The sequence below is a fragment of the Trichosurus vulpecula genome, chromosome X (assembly GCF_011100635.1).
Source record: "Trichosurus vulpecula isolate mTriVul1 chromosome X, mTriVul1.pri, whole genome shotgun sequence".
Lineage (NCBI taxonomy): Eukaryota > Metazoa > Chordata > Mammalia > Diprotodontia > Phalangeridae > Trichosurus > Trichosurus vulpecula.
In genome coordinates this window covers 23,902,974-23,923,476 of record NC_050582.1, presented here as the reverse complement: position 1 = coordinate 23,923,476, position 20,503 = coordinate 23,902,974, and positions in this window count along the sequence as shown.

Below are 20,503 nucleotides of genomic sequence, written 5' to 3'. Positions count from 1 at the left end.
CTGTCCCTTTTCGAAAGCGTTTGTTTTTGATTACCTCCACCCCCATCTGCCCTCCCTTCTATCATCCCCCCTTTTTATCTTCTTCCTCCTTCTTTCCTGTGGGGTAAGATACCCAATTGAGTATGTATGGTATTCCCTCCTCAAGTCGAATCTGATGAGAGCAAGATTCACTCATTCCTCCTCACCTGCCTTCTCTTCTCTTCCTACAGAACTGCTTTTTCTTGCCACTTTTATGTGAGATAATTTACCCCATTCTATCTCTCCCTATCTCCCTCTCTCAATATATTCCTCTCTCATCCCTTAATTTGATTTTATTTCTTTTAGATATCTTCCCTTCATCTTCAACTCACCCTGTGTCCGCTCTCTCTCTCTCTCTCTCTCTCTCTCTCTCTCTCTCTCTCTCTCTCTCTCCATGTATATATATATACACACATACATATATACATACAAACACTCACATATACATATATATATATATACATAAACATATATATATATGCATATTCCCTTCAGCTACCCTAATACTGAGGTCTCATGAATCATACACATCATCTTTCCATGTAGGAATGTAAACAAAAGAGTTCAACTTTAGTTAAGTCCCTTGCAATTTCTTTTTCTTTTTCTTTTTCTTGATTACCTTTTCATGCTTCTCTTGATTCTTGTGTTTGAAAGTCAAATTTTCTATTCAGCTCTGGTCTTTTCACTGAGAAAGCTTGAAAGTCCTCTATTTTATTGAAAATCCATATTTTGCCTTGAAGCATGATACTCAGTTTTCCTGGGTAGGTGATTCTTGGTTTTAATCCTAGCTCCATTGACCTCCAGAATATCGTATTCCAAGCCCTTCAATCTCTTAATGTAGAAGCTGCTAGATCTTGGATTATTCTGATTGTGTTTCCACAATACTCAAATTGTTTCTTTCTGGCTGCTTGCAGTATTTTCTCCTTGACCTGGGAGTTCTGGAATTTGGCGACAATATTCCTAGGATATTTCTTTTGGGGATCTATTTGAGGAGGCTATCTGTGGATTCTTTCAATTTCTATTTTGCCCTGTGGCTCTAGAATATCAGGGCAGTTCTCCTTAATAATTTCTTGAAAGATGATATCTAGGCTCTTTTTTTTATCATGGCTTTCATGTAGTCCAATAATTTTTAAATTATCTCTCCTCGATCTATTTTCCAGGTGAGTGGTTTTTCCAATGAGATATTTCACATTGTCTTCCATTTTTCATTCCTTTGGTTCTGTTTTATAATATCTTGATTTCTCATAAAGTCACTAGCTTCCACTTGTTCCAATCTCATTTTTAAAGTAGTATTTTCTTCAGTGGTCTTTTGGACCTCCTTTTCCATTTGGCTAATTCTGCCTTCCAAGGCATTCTTCTCCTCATTGGCTTTTTGGAGCTCTTTTGCCATTTGAGTTAGTCTATTTTTTTAAGGTGTTGTTTTCTTCAGTATATTTTTCAGTATTTTTGGGGTCTCCTTTAGCAGATCATTGACTTGTTTTTCATGGTTTTCTCTCATTCTTCTCATTTCTCTTCCCAATTTTTCCTCTACTTCTCTAACTTGCTTTTCCATATCCTTTTTGAGCTCTTCCATGGCCTGAGACCAGTTCATGTTTTTCTTGGAGGCTTTTGATGTAGGCTCTTTGACTTTGTTGATTTCTTCTGGCTGTATGTTTTGGTCTTCTTTGTCACCAAAGAAAAATTCCAAAGTCTGAGACTGAATCTGGGTGTGTTTTCGCTGCCTGACCATGTTCCCAGCCAACTTACCTGACCCTTGAGTTTTTCAGCAGGGTATGACTGCTTGTAAAGAGTTCTATGTTCCACGTTTGGGGGGGATGTGCCAGCTTTGCCACACCAGCACTCCTCCTTCCCCAAGAACCCCCAACCCAGACTGGACTTAGATCTTTAGCAGACTCGGCACTCCTGCTCTGATCCACCACTTAATTCCTCCCACCAGGTGGGCCTGGGGCCTGAAGCAACTGCAGCTGTAGTTCTGTAGCTGCCCCACCTCCGCTGCCCCTGGGGCAGTGGCCAAACCGCAAACTCCTTCCACTCCCCTCAGCTTTTCCCACTAACCTTCTCTGTTGTCTTTGATGTTTGTGGGTTGAGAAGTCTGGTAACTGCCACAGCTCACTGATTTAGGGCGCTAGGGCCCGCTGTACCTGGCTCCTGGTCTGGTTGTTCCGCGCTACCTACCCTAGGCTCTGCTCTGCTCCGCTCCCCTCTGCTCCCAGCTCCGTGCGTGATAGACCTCACCCAGCAACCATCCAGGCTGGTCTGGGCTGGAGCCCTGCTTTCCTCTGGTATTTTGTGGGTTCTGCAGTTCCAGAATTGGTTCAGAGCCATTTTTTATAGGTTTTTAGAGGGACTTGGTGGGGAGCTCACGCTAGTCCCTGCTTTCCAGCCGCCATCTTGGCTCCACCCAATGAGAAAAATTTCTAACTCAAAATTTTATAAAAAATGAATGCTGAAATTATCTTTATATGTAATTGGAAAAAATAAAATGTTGTCTACTTAAATTAAAAAAAATAAAGTTTGAGAGAGTTCTTCTGAGTCCATGTATTAGCAATTTTGATTTGAAGATCTTTCCCACCCATTAATAGGCCATGTGAACTGCTTATGTCACAGGAAGCCTAAGTTACATGGTGGGAGGAGCTTCCTGACAGGAAAAGGAAGTTATGACACAGAAAATGCTGAGAGAGAGAGAGAGAGAGAGAGAGAGAGAGAGAGAGACAGAGACAGAGACAGAGAGATATGTTATAGCTGATGGTGGCTGCCCTCATGATTGTTAGAACTGAACAGGCTGACTTAGCTGTACTGTGAGTTTGCTTTGGGGAAGACCCCAGCAGAGGGTTGGAGAGGTTTTGGGATGTTGAGGCTCCATGTTGTGATATTCTGTATTGAATGTTTTGGGTTTCTTGCTTTTAAGATGAAGTGGACTGACTGGCTGTGAGAGCTGAGCATTTGGTTATGAGATATGGTTCTCTGGTGTCCGACTAAAACTTCTTCTAACTTCTATGTGGAGAGTCTTGCATACTTTGTGATACAGAACTACAGAAGCATATTCATGATCATCGTTGATGTTGTGTTTATTGCCTTACTGTTTCAATCCATCAGGACCAGGTTTTTTCCCTTTGGTAGTTCTTTTCTTTCTCTCTGGGGGTATTGATCAGGTACAGATGATGGACTGGGTTCTGATGAACTTACTGGTTGCCAGCACGTGGTACATTTTTCAGTAGTGACAGAATCACAGGCATAGAAATGAAAGGAATCCTAGAGGTCATCAAGCCCAACCCCCTTATTTTATAGAGGGGGATACTGAGATTCAAGGAGGTAAACAGACTTCCCCAAGGTCACACATAGGATTATTGATATAAACTTGGAAGGTACCTCAGAGACCAACTAGTCTGCCTCCCCCGCCCCGCATTTTATAGATTAGAAATCTGGTACCAGGGAGTTTGAGTGATATTCCCGTGGTCCCCAACTGGTAGGTACTAGAGGAAGGAAGGAAGGAAGGAAGGAAGGAAGGAAGGAAGGAAGGAAGGAAGGAAGGAAGGAAGGAAAGAAGGAAGGAAGGAAGAAAGGAAGGAAGGAAGGAAAGCTGGAAGGAAGGAAAAAAGGAAGGAAGGAAAAAGAAAAGCATTTATCTAGTGTATACTCTGTGCCAGACCCTGGACTAAGTGCTAGAGATAAAAATATAAGCCTTAAAAAGACAAGCCTTCCCTTCAAGGAACTTACATTCTAAGAGGGGAAGACAATACACAAAAGGAAACTGAAAAGGGAGCTAGGGAGATGAAGGCTCCTGGAGCCAAAGCATGGTTTTGAAATCCCAAAAGTCAATAACAAGGTCGGGAGAGAAATGAAGGGTTACCATCCTGGGCCCCTCAATAAAATAGAAGCCCAAGGCAGAACTCACCAATGAAAGAAGGATGTGGGCCTTCGAGAAGGATATTCCAGAGTAAGAAGGCCTCAGTGATAGACAGATGTTCCAAGGTGAGGAGGCCCAAAGCACTGAAGGAAGTTCCAGCATTAGACAGCAGCTGAGGCATCATTTTAAAGTCTGGAAAGTCATAAGCCAGGCTGGGAGAGAAATGAGTCAGGATTTCTACCCAGGCCTTTGCTGACTTCAAGCCCAGTGCTTCCTCCATTGCACCCCATTGCCTCTTTAGGGAGGTACTGTAAGGTTTTAGAGTGCTGCTCCCCAAAGTCTTGGCATTTTAACAGTAATCAAAGCCCTGGACTGAGATAATGGTTCGCATCGCTGCTGTTGTTCTTGTTGTGTCTTTCATTTTCAAAGAGGACCAGTGACATCATGGGGTGATGTCTTGACTTGCTTTGAAGTTATCGGCTCCTCTCTCTCTTCCAGAGTCATCAAAGTCCAGTGGCAGGACGAAAAATTAGGAAGATTGACAATGGCCTGGGACGCAGTGGATGACCTTGATGTCTTCGATGTCTTGCTGAGCTCTAAGCTCTCTACAGCGGGTGCTTCAGCTGCCCCAATGGCCATTGGAACAAATTGTTCTCATCTGCCCATTCTGCTGAGTGAAGTCTATAGCACACTGAGGTTCACAAGACATTTACTGCATAAGGACCCTGAAAGGTAAGAAGAATTTATTAAGCGCCTACTATGTGCCAGACACTATACTTAACTTTTTGCAAATATTATCTCATTTGATCCTTACAACAACCCTGCAAGGTAGGTGCTATTATTAATCCCTATTTTACAGATGAGAAAACTGAGGCAGAGGTGAAGTGACTTGCTTGGACACCCAACTGGTAAGTGTCTGAGGCCAAATTTGAACTCAAGTCTTGCTGACTCCAGGTCCAGTGCTCTACCCACTGTGCCACTCAGCTGCCTTTAAGGTGGACAGTACAATGATAACTATCTGTGTTTGACACATGAGGAAACTGAAGCTCAGAGACATTAAGTCACCTGCCCATGCTCACACAGCTAGAGTTAAGATTTGAAGCAGATCTCTCCTTAGTCCAAGTCACAAAGAACCCTTTCCAAGATCAGTCATCATTTGCCATGCAATTTCTAAGGCAGGATGGGCCTATATGCCCTCTATCCCCCTCCCCAAACCTTTGAGCATTTAGGGTTCCTGGGTACCTGCTCCTTTGGGAGTTATGTCATGGATTCAAGTACTGCAGTCTCAACAGGATCATAGAGGCACAAAGAACCCTAGAGGTTATCTAAGTTTACAGAGGACAAAACTGAGGGCTAGAAGAGTAAAGTGACTGGCCCAAGGGGGAAAGGATCATAGACTCTAGAGCTAGAAGGGACCTCAATGATCTCCTAGCCTCAGTTTCCTCATCTGTAGAATGGAGATAGTAATAGCACCTACCTCCCAGGGTTGTGATGAGCATCCAGTGGGATCATAATTCTAAAGTGCTTTACAAATAAAACAGTGCTACAGAAATGCTAGACATCATTATTATCATTTAGTCCAGATGGGGAAACTGAGGTCTGAAGAGGGGAGTGATTTGCCTGAGATCATATAATTAATTGTAGAAAGCTAATATTCAAACCCAGGTCTTCCGACTCTAAATCCAATTCTCTTTTCACTAAGCTCCTTGGGATATGACTAGAGCAAAATATATCATTATTATTAATGATAATAAAACAGTACTAGTTTGTATTATAATAAGGTTTATTATTATTATTAGGTTTGCAAAGCACTTTGAATATACTATCCCACTGATCCTCACAACACGTCTGTGGGGTAGGTACTATTATTAGCCTTATTTTAAAGATGATGAAATTGAGGTCCAGAGAGGTTAGGTAATCTGGCTAAGGTCACACAGCTAGGAAGTCTCCAAGGTGGCTTTCCAACACAAGTCTTCCTGATTCCAAGTCCAGTGTTCCACCCACTAGATGACACCATCCAGAAGGCTGAACAAAGCCCTTCATGCTTTCTCTTCCTCCTTCCTCCCATCCCCCAGCTGAGTGACAGTCACAATTGCTTCCTCCTCCACCACAGGGAAAACGAAAAACAAAGCAAAATGAAACAAAACCATTCACCGACTATTCGAGGGACCTCAGGGGTCACTGAGGCAGCTCTTTGGGTAAGTTCCATTCTTGTCAGGAGAGGTGTAGGCAAGGAGGAAACTGAGGTTTCCTCTTTACAACTAGACCGAAGGCTAAAAAAACGTCAGCAGGTCTCACTTGTAGCCTAGCATGAGACCAAAGTTTTCTTTGGAAAAGTTCATAGTTTGTCTTTCAGCCTTCAGGTGTATCCTGTTTTGTGAAGCCTCACAATGGCCTAAAAATGGACAGCAGTTCACTGAGAAGGACTGAGCTGGTGGTCAAAATGTAGGAACAATATGATTGGAGATAGGCAGAATGAATTGCAGTCAAGGGCTAAGTGAACCAAGGATTATGCAAATTAGGGATGTCAGTGAGTCAGTGAGCTTGGGTCACTGTGGGGGAGATCTGACATTTACACTTAATTGCAGGTGCAGATACTCACAGAATGTCAGCTAATAGGGATCCCAAAGACCATTCAGCCCAACAGTGCCTGGCACATAGTAGGTTCTTGCTGATTGATTATGATCTGAACAAGAAGTCTTTCTACAACATTCCCAATAAGTGTTTATCCAGCCTTTTTTTGAAGACTTCCAAGGAGGAGGAGTCTACTGTATCTGATTCAGCCCATGCTATTAATGATTAGGACCTTCTTTAAACATCAAGCCTAAAATGCTTCTGAAACTCACACCCATTGCTCCTGGTGTGGCCCTTTTGGGTCAAGCCGAACAAGGCTAATCTCTAAAGTCTTCAGTCAACCTAAGCATGTCCGGTTCCTCTGCCCGATCCTCATATGGCAGGGGCTCTTAGCCACTGTTGGGCCCTGGGCCCCTTTGGCAGTCTTGTGAAGCCTGTAGACTCATTTTCAGAATCAGGGTTTGAAATCATTGAAAGAAATGCTAAATTTCAGTTAGAGGTGAGTGAAAAATAAAGATGTCATTTCTTTCTTCCCATCCAAATTCATGAGCCCCTTGGAGGCCATTGACTCCAGGTTCAGAACCTCTGTCATATGGCATGAACTCACAGACCCTCGTCATCCTAACGGCTCTTCTCTAGACATTTTGCAGCTCATCATCGTTGATGTTCAATCATCTTCAGTTGTGTCCAACTCTTCTTGGCCCTATTTGGGATTTTCTTGGCAAATATACTGGTTTACCATTTTCTTCTCCAGTTCATTTTACAAATGAGGAAACTGAGGCAAACAGGGTGAAGTGATTTGCCCAGAATCACTCAGCTTGTAAATGTCTGAAGCCACATTAGAACTCAGGAGGATGCATCTCCCTGATTCCAAGCCCAGGGCTCTATTCACTGTACCACTTCAGCTAATCAATGTCCTTCCTAATCTGTGCTACCCAGAACACAGTACTCCTGCTATGATCTCATAATGGTTGAGGGAAGAAACCATTGTCATGTTTGACTTTGTATCCCCAGAACCTAGCACAATTCCTAAAACCAGTCAGGAAAGAGATTGGAGCCAGACTGCAGAGTTTTAAATGTCAAATTGAGGCATTTGGGTTCTATCCTGGAAGCCATTGTCACCAGCCTTGAGATAGCAGCTTCAGGGTAGGGGCGGTACTGGGTCATAGTGAGAAGGCTTAGCCAGAGTCCCTGCCCACCTGCTGGCCACTTCTGGGTGCTGAAGGAGGAAAGCAAAGCCAAAAACAGTGAATTGGGGAAGAAGAGAATAGATGGCTGTTGTGGGCCCCTCAGCAGGTCCTGCTCTGTGCACAGTCCTGTCATTGTTTGTGACTGGATTGCATTGGTTGAAATCTTCAGATTTCTACCGCCACTAAGACTAGATGAGCTTGAAATTCCTTCTAGCCCCCCAAATGCTAATAAGCTTCCTCCTCCAAGCCAGGTCTATTGGACTCATTCACACAGTCCTGGGAGAGAAGGAATTTGCTGTAAGCAGGAGGTTGGACCATACACTGTGCCTGAATTCACTTTCAGTCAATCATTGAACCAACCAAATCCATTTCTTGAGTGCCTTTGCTGTGCAGGTCATCATACGTCTTGCCAAGGAGGATCTAGCAATGTGTGCTTACAGTCTCGCTGTGGAGACCACATGCATGCAAGCACACACAGGCCCCTTATTTCTGCCAGTAGCATCATTCAGCCAGTGACCTAGGCTTGGACTCAGCCTTCCTTCACTTACCACACCCAGTCACGTTGATTCCTCTTATGCAATGTCTCTGATAATGATAGCAGTTTACTTATCTATGGTGTCTTAAGTTTTGCAAAGCAGTAAGTTTTTTCTTGTGGAATGCAACATTAATATGAGTCAACAGCATAATAAAGGTGGCCAAGAAAACAAATTCCAGCCTGAATGGCATTAAGAGCAGCAGTGTGGAGTCCTGGACTAGGAGATAGGCTGATAGGCCTTCTGTTCTCTGCCATGTCAGGAGCATAATGTTCAGTTCCAGGAGCCACCCTTTCGGAAGGACATTGTTAAGCTGGGGAGTACCCAGAAGAGGGCAACAGAGACAGTGAAGAGCATCAAGGTTATGCCACTTGAAGAGTGGTTGAGGAAACTGGGGATGTTTGACCTAGAAAAGAGAAGACCTACAGGAAGTGGGAGCACAATAGCTATCTTTGAGTACTTTGCGTTGTCAAATGAAAGAGGAATTGGATTTGTTCTGTTTGACCCTAAGGTCAAAGGGCAGAACTTGGAATAATGGGTGGGAATTGCAAAGAGGCAGATTGAGGATAAATGTAAGGGGGAAAAAACCCAAACAACTTTCTCATTGGACCTATGGGAAAGCAAAATTGACTCCCTTGGAGGATAAAGCTAGTTGACTACTTAAAAGGGATGTCATCGAGGAGGCCTGGGTTGGACTAGAAACCCACTTGCGACTCCTTCAGCGCTTCTTAAACTGCATCGTGCACAATTTAAAAAATACTGGACTAAGTGGTTGCAGACATCACTTCTAACTTGCCATTCTGGGACTGTCTCCTGGTTGTTATTTTGTGACGGGCCATCAGGGACTGGTATTGAGCTCTTTTTCTCGGGGAGGAGCAGGCTCTGTCCCCTCACACTGGAAGTAATAAAAACCACACCTTCCACTTCTCCTTTCGTGTTCATTATGCCACGTGAGCTTCCTCATAACCCAGGGAGGCAGAACACACAGCAGTGAATGATAAGTGCTCCCATTTCGGTGGTCTCACAGTGGCTCTGAGAGGTACAATTGTTAGCATTTGCATTTTACAGACAGGGACACTGAGCCTCAGAGAGTTTAAGTGACTTGCTCAACGTCACACAACTAGTAAGTGTCTGAGGCTGGATTTGAATTCAGGTCTTGCTGACTCCCAAGTCCAACACTTTGAGCTGCCTAGCTAGTTAGGGTCAAAGGTAAGAATGGAAACTTGGGTCTGGAGACTCCAAGTCTAGCATCCTTTCTTTTCTTTTGTACTATTGTTAAATTTCCTTTTTAAAAAAGTTTATTGTTTCCCTTTGCCTTTTTACAGTAAAGCCATTTCCCCTGAACATCAGCCCCACCCCCCATCACTGTCAACCCCTAAATTGAACCCTTCCTTGTAATAACGAAAAACTTTCAGACAAACATTTAGACACAGAGTGGTCTGATAGCTTCTGCTACACTCCGTAGTCCCCCACCTCTCCACTGAGAAAAGGAAGGAGTGCTTCACCCTCACTTCTCTGGGATTGAATTGGGCCATTACAATTAATCAGAGTTCAGTTGCCATTTAGTATTACTTTTGTTCACATTATCACCCCCTGCATAGCAGCCTGTTACCCACCCTATGCTGAGACCGTATGTGGGGATGTATGTAGAATTGTACTTCCACAGCATGAAAGACATTTTGTGAATTGATCTCATGATAAAAGACATCTTTGGAATGATCAACCCATACACGAAGTGTTTGCTGTGTGTAGCAAATGAGGATGGAATTTGTTTTGGTGTAGACAGACCCATTAAAAAGGCACTGAATCCCAAACAGAATAAGGAATTTATATTAGAGTAAAACCATAACTTCTTTGCACGCTCACTGCACCTACTGTTCTCCTGGTTCTATTTATTTTGCTCTTCATTAGTTCATACATATCTTCCCACATTTCTCTGCTTTTTAGTAGTTGTCATTTCTAACAGCACAGTGCTATTTTTTTATATTCATAAACCACAACTTGATCAACTTTCCCCCAATCAATGGGCGTTCACTTGCATTTCCGTATTTTGCTACCACAAGAGTACTGTTATAAATATTTGTGCATATGTGGGACTTTTCCCAGTGTCTGTGACCTCCTTGGGGTATATCCCCAGCAGTGGGATTGTCAGGTCAAAGACTGAACAGTTTAAACAGTTTTCTTGCACGATTCCAAGTTGTTTTCCAAAATAGTTGGACCAATTTACAACTTTACTAACAGTGTATTTAGTGTCCCTATCTCTTACCATAGACCCTCCAACATTGACTACTTGTGTCTTATAACATCTTTGCATTTTTCCTATTACTAGTGATCTGATACAATTTTGGTTTTGATAGTTTATACTTCTTTTTAAAAATGTTTCTTCATATACTTTGATATTAATGGTTTTGATATGAATGATTCTTGGTCTCATATAATTGTCGCAGTTTCATGTATATGTATGTATATATGTATATGTATATGCATATGCATATCTATACATATGATCTTAGGTTTTTTCCCTAGACCTGTGATTTCATCATTGTGAAGAATTCTTAGTGTAGAAATTTCCTTCACCCATCTATCAGCAAGTCACCAATAATTTATAATCTTAGAGAATTGACTGGGTCACTGAGAGGTTAAGTTATTGCCTCTTGGTCAGAGACAACTAATATGTGTCAGATACAGGGCCTGAACCCTTCCTGACTTGAAGGCCCACCACTACTATTAGGTGGTGCAGTGGACAGAGTGTAGGACTTGGAGTCAGAAAGACCTGAATTCAAATCCTGCCTCAAATACTTACTAACTGTTTGACCCTGGGCAAGTCACTTAAACTCTTTGTGCCTCACTTTCCTCATCTGAAAAATTAGGATAATGGGATAAAATGAGGGCCTACATCCCAGGGATGTTATGGGAGTCAAATGAGTTGTGAGATGTGAAATGTGTTATAAGCATTAAAGCACAATATAATTGCTAGCTATTATTATTGTTAACATTTATTATTATCTTAGCTATCAGACTATGATCAGATATTTCATACAAGAGTTTTTCCTACTCGACCATTTCTTTTCTTATTCTAGCTATATTTTTTAAAATTAAGATTTTTTATTTTTAGTTTACAACACTAAGTTCCACATGATTTTGAGTTCTAGATTTTCTCCCCCCTTCCCCCCTCCCTCCCCAAGATGACATGGAATCTGATAAATCTTCTACATATAACTTCGCATTGAACTTATTTACACAATAGTCAAGTTGCAAAGAAGAATTATGACCAATGGAATGAATCAGGAGAAAGAAGAAACAAAACCAAAAAAACACCCCCAAAACAAAACCAAAAGAGAAAAAAAACAGAAGAAATAAAAGGAGAGCAAACAGTGTGCCTCAATCTGCATTCAGACTCCATAGTTCTCTCTCTGGATGTAGATAGCTCTCTCCCTCATGAGTCCTTTGGAATTGTCTTTGAACCTTGTGTTGCTGAGAAGAGCGAAATCTATCAAGGTTAGTCATCAAGAAATCAATATATCTGTGGTTGTATATGATGTTCTCCTAGTTCTGCTCTGCGCACTCAGCATTATATCGTGTAGGTTTTTCCAGGTTATTATGAAGTCTGTATCATCCCCATTTCTTATAGCACAATAGTACTCTATTACATTCATATACCACAACTTGTTCAGCCATTCCCCAATTGATGGGCATCCCCTTGATTTCCAATTCTTTGCTACTATAAAAAGAGCTGCTATAAATATTTTTGTACATATGGGTCCCTTTCCCACTTGTGTGATCTCTTTGGGATACAACCCTGGAAGTGGTATTGCTGGGTCAAAGGGTATGAACATTTTTATAGCCCTTTGGGCATAGTTCCAAATTGCTCTCCAGAATGGCTGGATCAGTTCACAACTCCACCAGCAATGTAACAGTGTTCCAATTTTCCCCACATCCTCTCCAGCATTTATCATTTTCCTGTTTTGTCATTTTAGCCAATCTGACAGGAGAGATGTGGTACCTAAGAGTTGTTTCGATTTGCATTTCTCTAATCAGTAGTGATTTCGAGCATTTTTCTCATATGCCTATAGATATCTTTAATTTCTTCCTCTGAGAACTGCCTGTTCATATCCTTTGACCATTTCTCAATTGGGGAATGACTTGTATTCCTATAAATTTGACTCAGTTCCCTGTATATTTTAGGGATGAGGCCTTTATCAGAGACACTAGTTGTAAATATTTTCTGCCAATTTTCTCCTAACTTTGTTTCATTGACTTTTTTATCCAAAACTTTTCAATTTAACATAACCAAAATTATCCATTTTGCATTTTGTAATGCTCTCTATCTCTTGTGGTACCATGGATTCCTTGCTTTCCCATAAATCTGATAGGTAAACTATTCCCTGTTCTCCCAAATTGCTTATAGTATTAGCCTCTATTCCTAAATCATGAACCCATTTTGACTTTATTTTGGTATAGGGTGTAAGATATTCATCTGTGTCCAGTTTCTGCCATACCATTTCCCAATTTTCCCAGCAGTTTTTGTGGAATAGTGAATTCTTAGCCCAGAAGCTGGATTCTTTGGGTTTATCAAACTGTAGATTGCTATAGCTGATGACTTCTGTGTCTTGTATACCTAACCTATTCCACTGATCTACCACTCTGCTTCTTAGCCAGTACCAGGTAGTTTTGATGAGTGCTGCTTTATAGTGCAGTTTAATATCTCGTAGGCCACCTTCCATAGCATTTCTTTTCATTAATTCCCTAGATATTCTAGACCTCTTATTCTTCCAGATGAATTTTGTTATTATTTTATCCAGCTCTGTAAAATAATTTTTTGGTAGTTCGACTGGTATGGCAGTGAATAAATAAATTAATTTAGGTAAAATTGTCATTTTTATTATATTAGCTCAGCCTGACCATGGGCAACTGATATTTTTCCATTTATTTAGATTTGACTTTATTTGTGTGAAAAGTGTTTCGCAATCATGTTCATATAGGCCCTGGGTTTGTCTTGGCAGATAGACTCCCAAATATTTTAGAGTGTCTACAGTAACTTTAAATGGAATTTCTCTTTCTATCTCTTGCTGTTGGGCTTTGTTAGTAATGTATAGGAATGCCGAGGATTTATGTGGGTTTATTTCATATCCTGCAACTTTGCTAAAGTTGCTTATTATTTCAAGTAGTTATTCTAGCTACATTGATTTTATTCATGTAAATTATTTTTAATACCATATAACCAAAATAATCTGCTTTGTCTATTGTTTTCTCTTCTGTCTCTTGTTTGGTGAAGAATCTTCCCCCTAGCTATAGTTGCTAAAAGTACCTCCTTCCACTCTCCTCTAAGTGATCATTTATATTTAAGTCCAATATCTATTTGGAGTTTATTGTGGAATATGGTGTAAGATGCTTGTTGAAACCCATTTGCTGCCAAACTGCCTTCCAAGTTTCCAAGCAGCTCTTGACTAATAAAAAGCCCTTCCCCTGGTAGTTTGTGTTTCTGCATTTATCAAACAAAAGATTATTGTATACCATTACTTATGGGACTTGCTTACATATTCCAATTCTATTTATCTTATTTTCAATTTTTAACCCAATACCAAATAGTTTTATGGTTACTACTTTGCATTATACTTTGAGACTAGTAATGTTATCCCCCCCACCCTTCCTTCATTCCTGCTTTTAAAAAAATAGAATATTTCACTTGATGTTCTAGATCTTTTGTTCCTCCAAAATGAATTTTTAAATTATCTTATCCAGTTTTATATCATGTGATAGTTTGGCATAGCACTAAATTGATAAAATAATTCAGATTGTATGAGGCATTATATTGGTGAGACCTAATTATGAACAATGACTGTCTCTACAAATATGTAAGCCTTCCTTTCTTTCTGGAAAGAGTATTTTGTAGCTGTGTTTATATAAGCCTTGAGTATGTAAGTTGACTCCTAGATACTCAAATACTTAAATGTGTTGATGATCTCAATGCTTTGGCAATTCCCTCTAATGCAGAGGTTCTTAACCCTGGCATCCATGAATATGTTTTTAAAAAATATTTTGGTAACTATATTTCAACATAGTTGGTGTCCTTTGTAATTCTATGTGTTTTATTTTATGCATATAAAAACATTTCTCTGAGAAGGGATCCAGGACACAAAGATGATTAAGAAAACCTGCTCAATTCCCTCCGTGCCTGACCACACAGCATACCTCTTCACCATATCTTCCTATAAATACATGACAGGAGGGCCACCCAACATGCTGGGGTCATTCCTGTTGAGGATGCCAATGATACCCCTTCATTTATCTCTTGCTCTTACTAAATGACCAGCCTGTCTTCCTTTTCATGCACATACTTCTTTGATGACATCCTTTACTCTGGTTCTTGATTCTCGAATAATAATATCTAGCATTTATTTTTTTATTTTTTTTACTTTCTTTTTTAATTTAATTTAATTTATTTATTTAACATATTTAGTTTTCAGTATTGGTTTTCACAAGAGTTTGAATTACAAATTTTCTCCCCATTTCTACCCTCCCCCCCACTCCAAGATGGCGTATATTCTGGTTGCCCTGTTCCCCAGTCAGCCCTCCCTTCTGTTACCCCACTCCCCTCCCATCCCCTTTTCCCGTCCCCTCTTGTAGGGCAAGCTAAATTTCTACTCCCCATTGCCTGTGTATCTTATTTTCTAGTTGCATAAAAAAAACTTTTTTTTTGAGTTCCAAATTCTCCCTCCCCCTCCCTTCCCACCCACCCTCCCCAAGAAGTCAAGCAATTCAACATAGGCCACATGTGTATCATTATGTATAACCCTTCCACAATACTCATGTTGTGAAAGACTATATTTTGCTCCTTCCCAACCTATCCCCCTTTATTGAATTTTCTCCCTTGACCCTGTCCCCTTTTGAAAGTATTTGTTTTTGATTGCCTCCACCCCCATCTGCCCTCCCCTCCATCATCCCCCCCTTTTTTATCTTCTTCCCTCTTCTTTCCTGTGGGGTAAAATACCCAATTGGGTATGTATGGTATTCTCTCCTCAGGCCCAATCTGATGAGAGCAAGATTCACTTATTCCCCCCTCACCTGCCCTCTCCCCTCCTCCCACAGAACTGCTTTTTCTTGCCACCTTTATGCGAGATAATCCACCCCATTCTGTCTCACCCTATCTCCCTCTCTCAATATATTCCTCTCTCATCCCTTAATTTGATTTTATTTCTTTTAGATATCTTCCCTTCATCTTCAACTCACCCTGTGTCCACTCTCTCTCTCTCTCTCTTTCTCTCTCTCTCTCTCTCTCTCTCTCTCTATATATATATATATATATGTTATATATATGTACACATAGATATATACATACATACACATTCACACATATATATATATATATATATATACATAAACATATATACATATATGCATATTCCCTTCAGCTACCCTAATACTGAGGTCTCATGAATCATACACATCATCTTTCCATGTAGGAATGTAAACAAAACAATTCAACTTTAGTTAAGTCCCTTGCAATTTCTTTTTCTTTTTCTTTTTCTTGATTACCTTTTCATGCTTCTCTTGATTCTTGTGTTTGAAAGTCAAATTTTCTATTCAGCTCTGGTCTTTTCACTGAGAAAGCTTGAAAGTCCTCTATTTTATTAAAAATCCATATTTTGCCTTGGAGCATGATACTCAGTTTTGCTGGGTAGGTGATTCTTGGTTTTAATCCTAGCTCCATTGACCTCCAGAATATCATATTCCAAGCCCTTTGATCTCTTAATGTAGAAGCTGCCAGATCTTGGGTTATTCTAATTGGGTTTCCACAATACTCAAATTGTTTCTTTCTGGCTGCTTGTAGTATTCTCTCCTTGATCTGGGAGCTCTGGAATTTGGCGACAATATTCCTAGGAGATTTCTTTGTGGAATCTATTTGAGGAGGCGATTGATGGATTCTTTCAATTTATATTTTGCCCTGTGGCTCTAGAATATCAGGGCAGTTCTCCTTGATAATTTCTTGAAAGATGATATCTAGGCTCTTTTTTTTATCATGGCTTTCATGTAGTCCAATAATTTTTAAATTATCTCTCCTGGATCTATTTTCCAGGTGAGTGGTTTTTCCAAGGAGATATTTCACATTGTCTTCCATTTTTTCATTCCTTTGGTTTTGTTTTATTATATCTTGATTTCTCATAAAGTCACTAGCTTCCACTTGCTCCAATCTAATTTTTAAAGTACTATTTTCTTCAGTGGTCTTTTGGACCTCCTTTTCCATTTGGCTAATTCTGCCTTTTAAGGCATTCTTCTCCTCATTGGCTTTTTGGAGCTCTTTTGCCATTTGAGTTAGTCTATTCTTTAAGGTGTTGTTTTCTTCAGTATATTTTTCAGTATTTTTTTGGGTCTCCTTTAGCAAGTCATTGACTTGTTTTTCATGGTTTTCTCGCATCCTTCTCAATTCTCTTCCCAATTTTTCCTCTACTTCTCTAACTTGCTTTTCCAAATCCTTTTTGAGCTCTTCCATGGCCTGGAACCAGTTCATGTTTTTCTTGGAGGCTTTTGGTGTAGGCTCTCTCACTTTGTTGACTTCTTTAGGCTGTATGTTTTGGTCTTCTTTGTCACCAAAGAAAGAATCGAAAGTCTGAGACTGAATCTGGGTGTGTTTTCGCTGCCTGGCCATATTCCCAACCAACTAACTTGACCCTTGAGTTTTTCAGCGGGGTATGACTGCTTGTAGACTAAAGAGTTCTATGTTCCACGTTTGGGGGGGATGTGCCAGCTCTGCCACACCAGCACTGCTCCTTCCCCAAGAGCCCCCAACCCGGACTGGGCTTAGATCTTCAGCAGGCTGTGCACTCCTGCTCTGATCCGCCACTTAATTCCTCCCACCAGGTGGGCCTTGGGCCGGAAGCAACAACAGCTGTAGCTGCCCCACCTCTGCTGCCCCCGGGGCTGGAAGCCCAACCTCGAACTCCTTCCACTCCTGCAGCTTTTCCCACTAACCTTCTCCGCTGTCTTTGGTGTTTGTGGGTTGAGAAGTCTGGTAACTGCCGCAGCTCACTGACTCAGGGTGCTAGGGCACTTTCCGCCTGGCTTCTGGTCTGGTTAGTCCGTGCAACTCACGCTGGGCTCGGCTGGGCTCGGCTCCCCACGACTCCCCTCTGCTCCCAGCTCCGTGTGGGATAGACCTCACCCAGAGACCATCAAGGTGTCCTGGGCTGGAGCCCTGCTTCTCTCTGCTGTTTTGTGGGTTCTGCCATTCTAGAATTGGTTCAGAGCCATTTTTTATAGGTTTTTGGAGGGACTCAGCAGGGAGGTCACGCTAGTCCCTGCTTTCCAGCCGCCATCTTGGCTCCGCCAATATCTAGCATTTAGATAGCACTTTTAGGTTTGCAAAGCTTTTTACCCTTTTTACAAATGTTAGTTCCTCTGATCCTTACAACAACCCTGTAAGGTAGATGCTACTATCTCCACTTTACCTGTGAGGAAACTGAGGCACAAAAAGGTTAGGTGACTTGCCCAGGATCACATAGCTAGCATACAAAGCAGGATCTGAACTCAGAACTTCTTGACACCAAGGCTCTATTCATTGCAACACCTAGCCACCTCAACATTTTTCACATTTAGTAGTTATTGTTAATATAGTTTCTCTTTCTAGCTTTTCCTCCTGGTTTTTAGTAGTACTTCATAGAAATATTGATGTTTTGTGGATTTACTTTATATCTTGTTACTTTATTGAAGCGATTGTCTTGATTTAGTGAATCTTTGGGCTTTTCTGAGGAACCTATCATACTGTATGCAAAGGGGGATGAATTTGTCTTCTTTTGGCCAAAGTCCATACCTTCAATTTTCCTCCCCTTCCTTATTGCCGTAAATGGTATTTCAAGAGCTAGGTCCAAGTGTCATGAGGAGAGGAGCCATCTACCACTTTCTACTGAACCAAATGACCACATATAGATACAAACTAAAAAATTGTGTCTGATTCATGAAGAATCAAGAGAGGCAGCAGATGATAGAGTGTGGGTGTATACTCCACAGGAAGTTCTGTGCATTTTTGACGCACTCTTTCCAAACCCTATGGCAAAACAGATGACTTCATATCATTCAATAGAAGCAGTGGCCCTTGTGTCAAAAGGAAGGGCAGTACCTATGCAGTCTATCTACCAATCCCCAGAGCTACATTTGGCATGTAGGGTGCCTGGGGTTCAGTGTCCTTCAACCTTTGATGGTCATGGGTTTTCATTCAGGGCCATCTAGCTGATTATCATTTCTGATATCACAGACTGCGAAATGCCAAGTACTGGTAAGTGTGAGCAAGTAAGGAGTACAAGCATGGGATATGGAAGCTTTTAGAAGATGGCAGGACGTGGGCAGGCAAGAAGAGGAAGTCAGCTCAGTATCAGTGTGCCACAGGGGAGCGTTATGGATTTCAGTGAGGCCCATAAACTCCAGGGTTTTGGGAACCATCTCAGTGTCCTACAAGTCCTGGGAGCAGGTATAAGAATGAAAACCTACTGTGGAGAGTTAAAATGAATACCAATGTCCACTGGTCTTTAGTTATAAAAGCTTAGCATTTTTATTATATTAAGACTTTGTTTTGGTAAAGACCAAGTAAACTTTCCTACAGTTCTTTTTAATAATACACACTTTAAACATTCGGATTTGGCCGAGGCAAGCCTGAAATGCTCAGACGTGGCAGGGAACAGTCAGATACTCTGTTTCTGATTGAGGGCATACACAAATCATGGAAACTATGAATTTTATCCGAAGCCCAAATTGGAGTTCTCTTGCCCACAATAACCTCGGAGACGATTGCATTCCCAGACAACTGAGTGATGCTGACAGAGTTCTTTACCTCCTATTCGAGGTGGACAGTTTTGGTTTTTTTTTCCTGTTTTGCTGAATAAACAACATTACTTCCTCTCTGAGCTGCATAAGCCTTCAGTTCACTACAGGATATCTGGGTAGAGAGGGTAAGACTCTTCTCGACTTTCTCTTGATACCTTAAAAAATAGACCTTCCAAACCTGCATGGTTTGAAAGTAGTGTTTGTTACTTTACTGCTGCTTCCTTCTGGGTTGTTTTTTTTCTTACCTACTGGGGGATATTTTCTCATGGAAGACTGGAGGCTCCAGGGAGGTAATATCTATGCATGCAGTACATTCTCTCTGTAAGCGTAAGTGGTTAAAATACTCAACTAATATTGGCTGCATGCTTTGCCTAAGGAAATGGGACTGTCTGGAGAGAAAGTTCTTTTCTCTACGATGTAATTGACATGTAATTGACATAGACCAGGAGGCCAGCATAGTTAAAATAAACACCGTTCCTCTTAACAAGACCATGTAACAGTTCAGTTTGAGAGCATGGTTGATTAACAGTACTTTCTGAGAGGCAAGAGAATAAGCTGCCCCATAGAAACTTAAATCTGATGTTTAGGAAGAAGCCTTCAAAAACTGAAAGCCATTTTCATTTCTAGACTGTGTCATTTAAGAAAGTTCATGATCGGCATTTTCCCTTCCACTGGGGCATTTGAAGTGGCTATGTTCTGGGGTGGGGCAGCAGGGCTTCAAATAGCGAACAGATTCTCACCAAGCTTTAGAGTCCCAGCTGTCAGATGGCTGTGGGGCTGATTCTCAGCTTACCCTGAGAATTTTCTTCTCCTATATTTATAAGTTGCGAGTATGGGAAACATTTTCAGATGAGAATCCACGGCTCGCCTGCCTCTGATGAGAGATTCCTTTCATTTTCCATAGTGGGAACATTCAAATCTGGCTCTGTCTGTTCTTAATAGTGCTAATTTCATGCTTGGAGTGTGACTATAAACTCCCAAGTGGTGCAGGGTATGCAGAATTATATATGGTCCTATTTGTGGGGTCACAAGTTTTATTGTAAGATCACTGAAACTGTCTCATACTTTGGGCTTTTCATGAGAAGCAGCTGGTGGTGGGGAAATGAGATATAGCCATGGAGCTGCATTCAGAGGGCCTGGGTTCAAATCTTGGTTCTGACATTCATAAATCGAGTGACCTTAATCTTGGCTATGTGACTTTGGGCAAGCCCCTTCACCTCTCCCGGCCTGTTTCCTCAAGCTGTTGAAAGAGGGGATTGGACTAGATGACCTTGTAGATACCTTTAGTTCTAAATCTCTGACCTCCAGGTACTTAGGATCATAGAGCTTGAGTACTTAGAAATCATCAAGTCTTACACTCTCATTTTATGGATTGAGGAAACTTGAGGCCCAAAGGAAAGGCACTTGCCCACAGGCACATGATTGGAGAGACAGGATTTGAATATGTCCTCTAACTCCAAGTCTAGATTTCTTTTCCTCACTTTCCTACTCTGTCAGATGAGGGAATTGGACTAGATGGTCTTCAG